Genomic DNA, 9,536 nt, shown 5'->3' on the forward strand with positions numbered 1-9,536 from the left:
TAAAAATTAAAATCTTCTTATTTGACAGCACAAATAGAATCCTGGTACTAATTTAAGACCTAACCAGATTAGGAATACAAAATATACGGCCAGGTGCCATGGCTCACACCTGTAATCCTAACACTTTGAAAGAGGCTAAGGCGGGTGGATCACTTGAGGTCAGGAGTTCAAGACCAGCCTGGCCAATATGGTGAAACCCCGTCTCTACTAAAAATACAAAAATTAGCCAGGCGTGGTGTCAGGTGCCTGTAATCCCAGCTACTTGGGAGGCTGAGGCAGGAGAATCGCTTGAACCCAGGAGGCGGAGGCTGCAGTGAGCCGAGATCGCATACCACTGCAGTCCAGCCTGGGCAACAAAGGGAGACTGTGTCTAAAAAACAAACAAACAAACAAAAACAATATATAAGGCATTCAAGAAACATTTATCCTTCATGATACAAGGGAAAACTGGCCAGGCATAGTGGCTCACACTTGTATTTCCAACACTTTGGGAGGCTGAGCCCAGGAGTTCAAGACTAGCCTGGGCAACATATTAACACCCTGTCTCTACAAAAAATAAATAAAAGCTGGGCACGGTGGTGCACATTTGTAGTCCCAGCTACTTGGGAGGCTGCGTTGGGAGGATTGCTTGGGCCCAGAAGATCAAGGCAGTAGTGAGCCATAATCACACCACTGCACTCCAGCCCCCAAAAAAGGACGAACTAAATTCTAAATAACATACTACTTTAATTGTGCCTTCACATGGGGAACATCAAACAGTCAAACATCAACACTCAAATTGCCTACTGTTTTCCTAGGATTGCTACAAGTCTTTTATAATTTGTCTTATTCTCACTTAAACAATTAAGAAACTTCCTTCTAATCCAACTAGTTTATCAGCAAATATGCTGAAGCACATGCTGACTTCAGATGTCTGTGCTATATATATATATATATATATTTTTTTTTTTTTCCACTTCAAGAATCTCAACTGTGTCACTTCCCATGGCTCGTTCCATTTTTGTCTGTTATACTCAGATGTTGCCTGTCCAGAAACCCAGTTCTGCTGTGCTAGCAGCCCCTCTTCCTAAAACATGGCCCAGGATCACCCACATTCTTGAAGAGTGATATGCAGAAGTAGTTACGGTTCCTACCTGGCACACACCCAACACATTCCCATTAGGAGTGCATCCTAATCATCTTTGTTCTTGTTGTTTTGAGACAGGGTCTCGCTCTGTTGTCCAGGCTGGAGTGCAGTGGCACAACCAGGGCTCACTGCAGCCTTGAAATCCCGAGCTCAAACAATCCTCCCACCTCAGCCTCCCAAGTAGCTGGGACCCACAGGGGCATGCCACCATGCCTGGGTTTTTTTTGTTTTGTTTTTGAGACAGGGTCTCACTACATTGTCCAGACTGGCCTTGAAATCCTGGCCTCAAGCCATCCTCCCACTTCAGTTTCCCAAAGTGCTGGATTACAAGTGTGAGCCACTGTGGCCAGCCCTAACCACTGCTGAAAGATGCTTGGCAAACTACATCGCATAGCAGTAATGGATAACATTAACTACAAAAAAACCTAGGTTTAAAAAATATCTGTACTTCTGAAAAAAAAGAAAAACACCTAGTTTTCGTGAAAAATGTGTAACCATGGCTAGTAGTTTTAATCTCCCAAGCCAGGAAGAAAAAAGAAATCTAGGCCAATTAATTTAATTTTAATTACTTTTTATTTTTGAGAGGGAGTCTCGCTTTGTTACCCACGCTGGAGTGCAGTGGTGCGATCTCAGCTCACTGAAACCTCCACCTCCCAGGTTCAGGTAATTCTCCTGCCTCAGCCTCTAGAGTAGCTGGAACTGCAGGTATGTGCCACCATGCCCAGCTAATTTTTGTATTTTTAGTAGAGACAGGGTTTAGCCATTTTGGCCAGGCTGGTCTTGAACTCCTGGACTCAAGTGATCTGCTTGCCTTGGCCTCCCAAAGTGCTGGGATTACAGGCATGAGCCACCACACCCAGCCAATTTTTTTTTTTTTTTTTTTTTTTTTTTTTTTTTTGAGATGTAGTCTCACCCTGTTGCCCAGGCTGGAGTGCAGTGACGCAATCTTGGCTCACTGCAAACTCCACCTCCCAGATTCAAGCAATTCTTCTGTCTCAGTCTCCCGAGTAGCTGGGATTACAGGCATACACCACCATGCCTGGCTAGTTTTTTTGTATTTTCAGTAGAGACGGGGTTTCACCATGTTGGCCAGGCTGGTCTCAAACTCCTGACCTCAGGTGATCCACCCACCTCGGCCTCCCAAAGTGCTGGAATTACAGGCACGAGCCACCACGCCCGGCCCCAATTTATTTATTTATTTTTTGAGACAGAGTCTCGCTGTGTTGCTCAGGCTGGAGTACAGTGGCGCAATCTCAGCTCACTGCAACCTCTGCCTCTCAGGTTCAAGCAATTGTCGTGCCTCAGCCTCCCGAGTAGCTGGGACTACAGGCATGCGCCACTATGCTCGGCTAATTTTTGTATTTTTAGTAGAGACGCGGTTGTGCCATGTTGGCCAGGCAGGTCTTGAACTCCTGGCTTCAAGTGATCCACCTGCCTCGGCCTCTGTAAGTGCTGGGATTTCAGGCGTGAGCCACCGGCGCCCCGCCAGGCCAATTAATTTTATTTCAGACTACCTTCACCCACAACTGCAGAGTCTCAGAATCTACATTTTCACACGCACCCCACCAATTCTGATCAAGTTCTACTCAAATAGAACACAAGGTAATGTTCTGGTTTCAAGAGGGAGACTAAATAAAATACATGTTTACTTTCATTTCCTCTATCATATTAATGTATTTAACATTTACTGAACACCTACCACTTGCCAAGAACTGTTACAAGTACCAGAATTTGTGTAGTTAACAAACCAAGTCCCTGCCTTCGGGGAGCTTCAACCAAGGAATGAAGTTATCCATTTTTAAAAAATAAAATATATCCCTGGGTATAATAAGTTAAATGTGGATTTTAAAGGACGTCCTAATCCCTGTCATTTTACTGAAAATGCTCAAAGGCAACTATTGTAAAACAAGACCATTTGCCCAACATTCTAATACACAAGTAGAACCCATATTGCTAAATAAAAACATACCTTAAAAGAAATTGAAAACAAACTATCAGGGCCATCTATCAGCAAACGTGTTGGTAATATTTTATTTTCAATAGGCTGGTAAGTCTCCTGGTTATTCTTCTAGTCTTGATAAAGTGTGCACAGTCTTAAACCAGGAACATATTACATATCAACACCCCTCCCGATTATCCATTCATGGCTTACTACACCTGCCCAGAATTGTCTAGTCTCAGGTTAATGTGCTCCTGAATCAAGGACTTATCCCTCCTTCATCATCCTTCGTCACTTTTTCCCCAATCTGAACCCTTATTAAACAAAGTATGAGTTATGCCATCTGCTAAAATATAACCTAGCCAGAGAAAATTAAAAATGTTTTTCAAGTTTAGTCTTTTTCAAAAGGTAGCAAGCTAAGATGATTAAATGGGTAGTCTCATTTTTAAAAAAGCTGTTAAGACTTACACATCAGCTTTATTTTTGTGAGCAAAAACAATCATACAAACTCAGTATGGAACAACTCAACTCTTAACTTGTAACCAGTAAAGTGAACTGAATGTGAAAACCTGAAATTTATACAATAATTCTCAGAACATGCACAGTTGCATATGGCTACGTATTTCATGCTTTTTTTGTCTAGATGGTTTCAGACTTCTCTTTGCTGGTACACCAAAACCTAAGGAAGAAAGATAAAGGACCAGGAAAAAAAATTACACTTGGGCAAGTTATGGTATCTGCTGATTTTATACAGCAAAATCTGGTTTACCTTAACAATGCCATAATTCTATAGCACCATGACAACCAGGCTTTTTGCAAAACTCTTGTCAGTTCCCAAGAAGGAAGGAAAGTGAAAAGAGGAGACCCACGGGCAAGCTAAGCCCCGCTGGAAGATCAACAACTGGACAGCTTACTCCTGAGATTCCTTTCCAGCATACAGTCACCCTGGCTTTCCTCAAACGCTATCCAAAAGCACTTCAGTTTTATTCATGTTTGCAAACTTTCCAAGCTGACTCCAAGACATTATTAGATGTGGATCACTCCCAGAGGAACATCTCAGAGAAACAATGGTTAGTGAATTCTTTAAAGTGCAATAAATTGGAACAGACAAAATTCGGCATATGTATTTTGAGTTGGAAAGTTAAGGAAATAATTTATTGAATATACTTCTTTTGTCAGCTGTTACTCTGATATTCTTGTTTAAAAACCAAACCATCAAAGTTATGTAGATTATGTCTCTCTCTTCCCCCAAACAAAAGCTTAATTCTCTTTTTTTTTTGAGACGGAGTCTCGCTCTGTTGCCCAGGCTGGAATGCAGTAGCACGATCTCAGCTCACTGCAAGCTCCGCCTCCCAGTTCAAGTGATTCTCCTGCTTCAGCCTCCCAAGTAGCTGGGACTACAGGCGCCCGCCACCACGCCTGGCTAATTTTTTGTATTTTTAGTAGAGATGGGGTTTTACCGTGTTAGCCAGGATGGTCTCGATCTCCTGACCTCGTGATCCGCCCGCCTCGGCCTCTCAAAGTGCTGGGATTACAGGCGTGAGCCACCACGCCCGGCCACAAAAGCTTAATTCTATAAAAAGATCAATTGCTATCAGTGCCTTTTTTCCCCCTTAAAATAAAAACAACAAATTATATAGATTTCATCTACCCCTATTTCCTAGATATAAATTAAATTTCTTCCACATTTAGGCAATTCCAAAACCAAAAGTCATCTTTGCCCATAAAAGAACTATTTGCACAAAGTACCTTATGAATTATAGTACCTGGCCTATCTACGCCATCTTTCAAAATAAAATCAGTAAGTAGAAAATAGGAGCCCAGGTTTCATACTAATATTGCATTTAAATTTTTTTATTGTATTTTAGAGACAGAGATTCACACTCTGTCACCCAGGCTGGAGTGGCACAATCATGGCTCACTGTAGCTTCAAACTCTTGGGCTCAAGTGATTCTCCCATCTCAACCTCCCAAAGTGCTGGGGTCACAGGCGTGAGCCACACCATGCCCAGCTGGAACAATAAAATGTTTAAGTTGGCCGGGCGAGGTGGCTCATGCCTGTAATCCCCGCACTCTGAGAGGCCGAGGCGGGTGGATCACCTGAGGTCAGGAGTTTAAGACCAGCCTGGCCAACACGGTGAAACCCCGTTTCTACTAAAAATACCAAAAATTAGCCAGGCATAGTGGTGGGCACCTGTAATCCCAGCTACTCAGGAGGCTGAGACAGAAGAATCGCTTGAACCCGGGAGGCAGAGGTTGCAGTGAGCTGAGATTGTGCCATTGCACTCCAGCCTGGGGAACAAGAGTGAAACTCTGTCTCAAAAAAAAAAAGTTTAAAGTTATATTCACATAATTTCCTTGTTTGAAAATGGAATTGATGGCAATCTAATTTACAGCAACCTATTTAAACATAATTACTAGAATATTTTAATTTTTCAGTCAGTCTTGCTCTGCTGCCCAGGCTGGACTGTAGTGACATAATCTCAGCACACTGCAAACTCCGCCTCCCAGCTTCAAGTGATTCTCCTGCCTTACCCTCCTAAGTAACTGGGATCACAGGCATACGCCACCACAGCTGGCTAATTTGTGTATTTTTAGTAGAGATGGGGTTTTGCCATGTTGGCCAGGCTGGTATCGAACTCCTGGACTCAAGTGATCTGCCCACCTCGGCCTCCCAAAGTGCTGGGATTACAGGTGTGAGCCACTGTGCCTGGCCAATTACTAGAATATTTAATTACTAAACATAGCAGAATACACATTTAAGCAAAACCCTCATTTGGACCACTTAAGAGTGAAGGCTTACAAAAACTATTAAAGTCTAAAGGAAATAGGTTTTGCATCTTTCCAATACGTAATAAAATTGCAAAGTCAATGTTTATAATGTATTAAGTAGAAGCTCAAATGCTAACTTTTAATAGGGGAAATTTAATTTGGACATACTTACTAGTAAAGTATCTAAAACATTTATTAAATTATTTTTGTCAAGTATCATCTTTACTCATAGATACTACCAAAGAGCAACCTAGACAGTAAAATTAGTTCCCATATCTGAGGACTCCAAATTAATAAATTTTAATATATTAATATTAAACAGAGCATGCATTTTTAGAAGGATGCAAATTTCTACTCCTTCATATCCAGAGATTAAATTTTAATTCAACAAAGCTAATGGACTTGGTAACACTTACATAGAACATGGAAATAGGTTCTGACTACATACATACTCCACATAACTTACTGAAAACTTAAAAGAAAACCCAGTTGCTTATTTCATGGCAGTCTGGTAGAATAATTATGTAATAAACGACAATAAGAAAAAGCCACTTATCATATAGTCTAGTCTTTATTGAAAGACTTACTTCAACTGTTTACAGCTTTGGCTTAAGTTGGCCATTTTAGCCTCTCACTGCCAGCAGACATAAAAATCAAGTGGGAATGGCACGGGGGTTGGGAGTGGAAATACTAGTAGAGAAATTATGAGAACAAAGAATATGGCAGTCAGTCAGAAACACATCACCAAAATAAATCTCAAAATAATTATGAAATAAGAAACATTTCCTTGCATGCCAAAAAAATCTCTGCTGATGTTTCTGATGAACGGGGTGGAGAGCAACGATTCTTAGGCTTAAGTTGGATCAAGATAGCATTGGGTCATGTTATAAAATTGTCTGTTAGCTCAACAGCCATACTTTTAATTAATTAACTTATTTTTTGAGATGGAGTCTCGTTCTGTCGCCCAGGCTGGAGTGCAGTGGCGCATTTTCGGCTCACTGCAACCTCCACCTCCCAGGTTCAACTCTCCTGCCTCAGCCTCCTAAGTCGCTGGGACTACTGGCACCCACCAGGATGCCCAGCTAATTTTTTTGTTATTTTTAGTAGAGACGGGGTTTCACCATGTTGGCCAGGCTGGTCTCAAACTCCTGACCGTAGGTGATCCACCACCCACCTCAGCCTCCCAAAGTGCTGGGATTAGGTGTGAACCCCCATGCCCGGCAACAGTTGCATTTTTTTTTTTTTTTTTTTGAGACGGAGTCTTGCTCTATTTCCCAGGCTGGAGTGCAATAGCACAATGTTGGCTCACTGCAACTTCTGTCTCCTGGGTTCGAGACTCTCCTGCCTCAGCCTCCTGAGTAGTTGAGACTACAGGCACGGGCCACCACGCCTAATTTTGTATTTTTAGTGGAGACGGGGTTTCATCATGTTGGTCAGGCTGAGCCACCTGCGCCCGGCCCAGTCGTAGTTTTTAAATGGTACATTTCATTTGGATAAGCAGCTTTGTATTTAAAAAACCACTTAATGGCCAGGTGCAGTGGCTCACGCCTGTAATCCCAGCACCTTGGGAGGCCGAGGTGGGTGGATCACGAGATCAGGAGATCGAGACCATCCTGGCCAACATGGTGAAACCCCGTCTCTACTAAAAATACAAAAATTTACCGGACATGGTGGCGTGCATCTGTAGTCCCAGCTACTCGGGAGGCTGAGGCGGGAGAATCACTTGAACCCAGGAGGCGGAGGTTGCAGTGAGCTGAGAGGGCACCACTGCACTCCAGCCTGGTGACAGGGCAAGACTCCGTCTCAAAAAAAAAAAAAAAGGCCAGACACCGTGGCTCACGCCTGTAGTCCCAGCACTTTGGGAGACCGAGGCGGGCAGATCACGAGGTCAGGAGATTGAGACCATCCTGGCCAACATGGTGAAACCCCATCTCTACTAAAAATACAAAAAAACTAGCTGGGCATGGTGGCATGTGACTGGAATCCCAGCTACTCAGGAGGCTGAGGCAGGAGAATCGCTTGAATCTGGGAAGCAGAGGTTGTGGTGAGCCAAGTTCTTGTCACTACATGTACTCCAGCCTGGCGACAGAGCAAGACTCCATCTAAAAAAAAAAAAAAAAAACAAAAAACAAACAAACAAACAAAAAAACCACTTAATATGAAATAACTTCCATTAACTGATCATAAAATTTTGCCCTCTTTCAGATTAAGATGAAGGACACTTCAGTCACATGTTTACTGTGGCAATATAACTAGTCTGGATAATTTTATTAAATCATAGAATATACAGTCAGGAAACACTACAGCTATATTTAGCTGTTAGTTATCTCAATAAGCTACTTAATTTACTGGCAGACCAAAACAGGCATACTAAGCATTTTTAATTTTATCGATTAAAAAAAGTCTTCAGTTGTTCAAGTTTCACATATATTCATAAAATTTTTAACTCGGGGGCACAGTTAACATAATTTATTGAGTGTTCTCCCTATAAAATATAAATTAACTTTTCCAAAAACATTCCTTAAAGATACTATAAACAAAAGAAATAAGGGTATATTTTATAACAGAAGAGTGTAATAGGTGACCATTATGGTAAAACTAAGGTGCCATAAAAAATTTGGCCCAGCTATGAATTTCAGACCCTATGAATTTTTATGTTGAATACATTTGGCTGTATTGCTAAGTGGGAAAAGGAGGAAAGTAATACCAAAATTATTGTGATCACCAATTTATAAAACCATCATTATTTTAAAGCTAATCGTAAAACTTCAAATGTTTAGAGAATAGTAACTTGTGGGTACCAACTGCATCTTACCATGTAACTGTAAAAGGCTATTTTCTCTTTGGTGCCCAGGCCAGTATTTTGAATACATTGCCAAAACATTTGCACTCCCTAGCTCTGACAATTCAAATACATAGGATTTTATCTATTTTACATTCCTGTTTGATAGAAATTTGAGGCAAATTTTACCCACACAGCCTGAAAAATATCTTGAAAGCAAACCTCAGTCTTCTGCATCTTCCAATTGATTTCTTCAGAAACTCTGCACACATACAACTTAAGCCTCTGCTCAGGCTTATGAAACCATGCACACTGCCCACAAGGAAAAAAATTAATTGAAAATAAAAGCCACAACTCTGTGTACTATTTAAACTGAATATCCAATTATAAATTGGTACATTGAAGCGTCTAAATAAGATGTTTTTAGCAATCTCGTTAAAAAAATTCTTGGGCAAAATATATCTTAATTTTTAAAAACACCCCAAGATTTTTAAAAAACACTTGTACTATACAACTTATAGTAACCTTGAAATTGGTTTACAAGGTTTTAATCAAGGTATTTACATACCAAGTAATGTAAAGCAAAAAAAAAACAAAAAACAAACAAAAAAACCGAAAAACTAATTCCCAATGACATTTTAGAACATACTAATGCATCAAAGATTGTATGAAATTAAAATTAAGGCTTTTTCTGCACAATTTGTGTAATTTTAATTTTACATAGTAGCCAACCTTGGAAATGTCAGTCTTAACATTCTGATCAATCCACTGCATTCAATGCAGTGGAGTGTGTTAAGTGTTACTTCAAATAATTACATTGCTGCTACTTCTATGTTGAAGCATGCTTTTTAAACACTGTAGTTATTGAATATTTACAATGTGTATCATTTAAACTTCATGTAAAAGCACAAGTATGAC

Source organism: Pongo pygmaeus, chromosome 8, assembly GCF_028885625.2.
Source record: "Pongo pygmaeus isolate AG05252 chromosome 8, NHGRI_mPonPyg2-v2.0_pri, whole genome shotgun sequence".
Taxonomy (NCBI): Eukaryota; Metazoa; Chordata; class Mammalia; order Primates; family Hominidae; genus Pongo; species Pongo pygmaeus.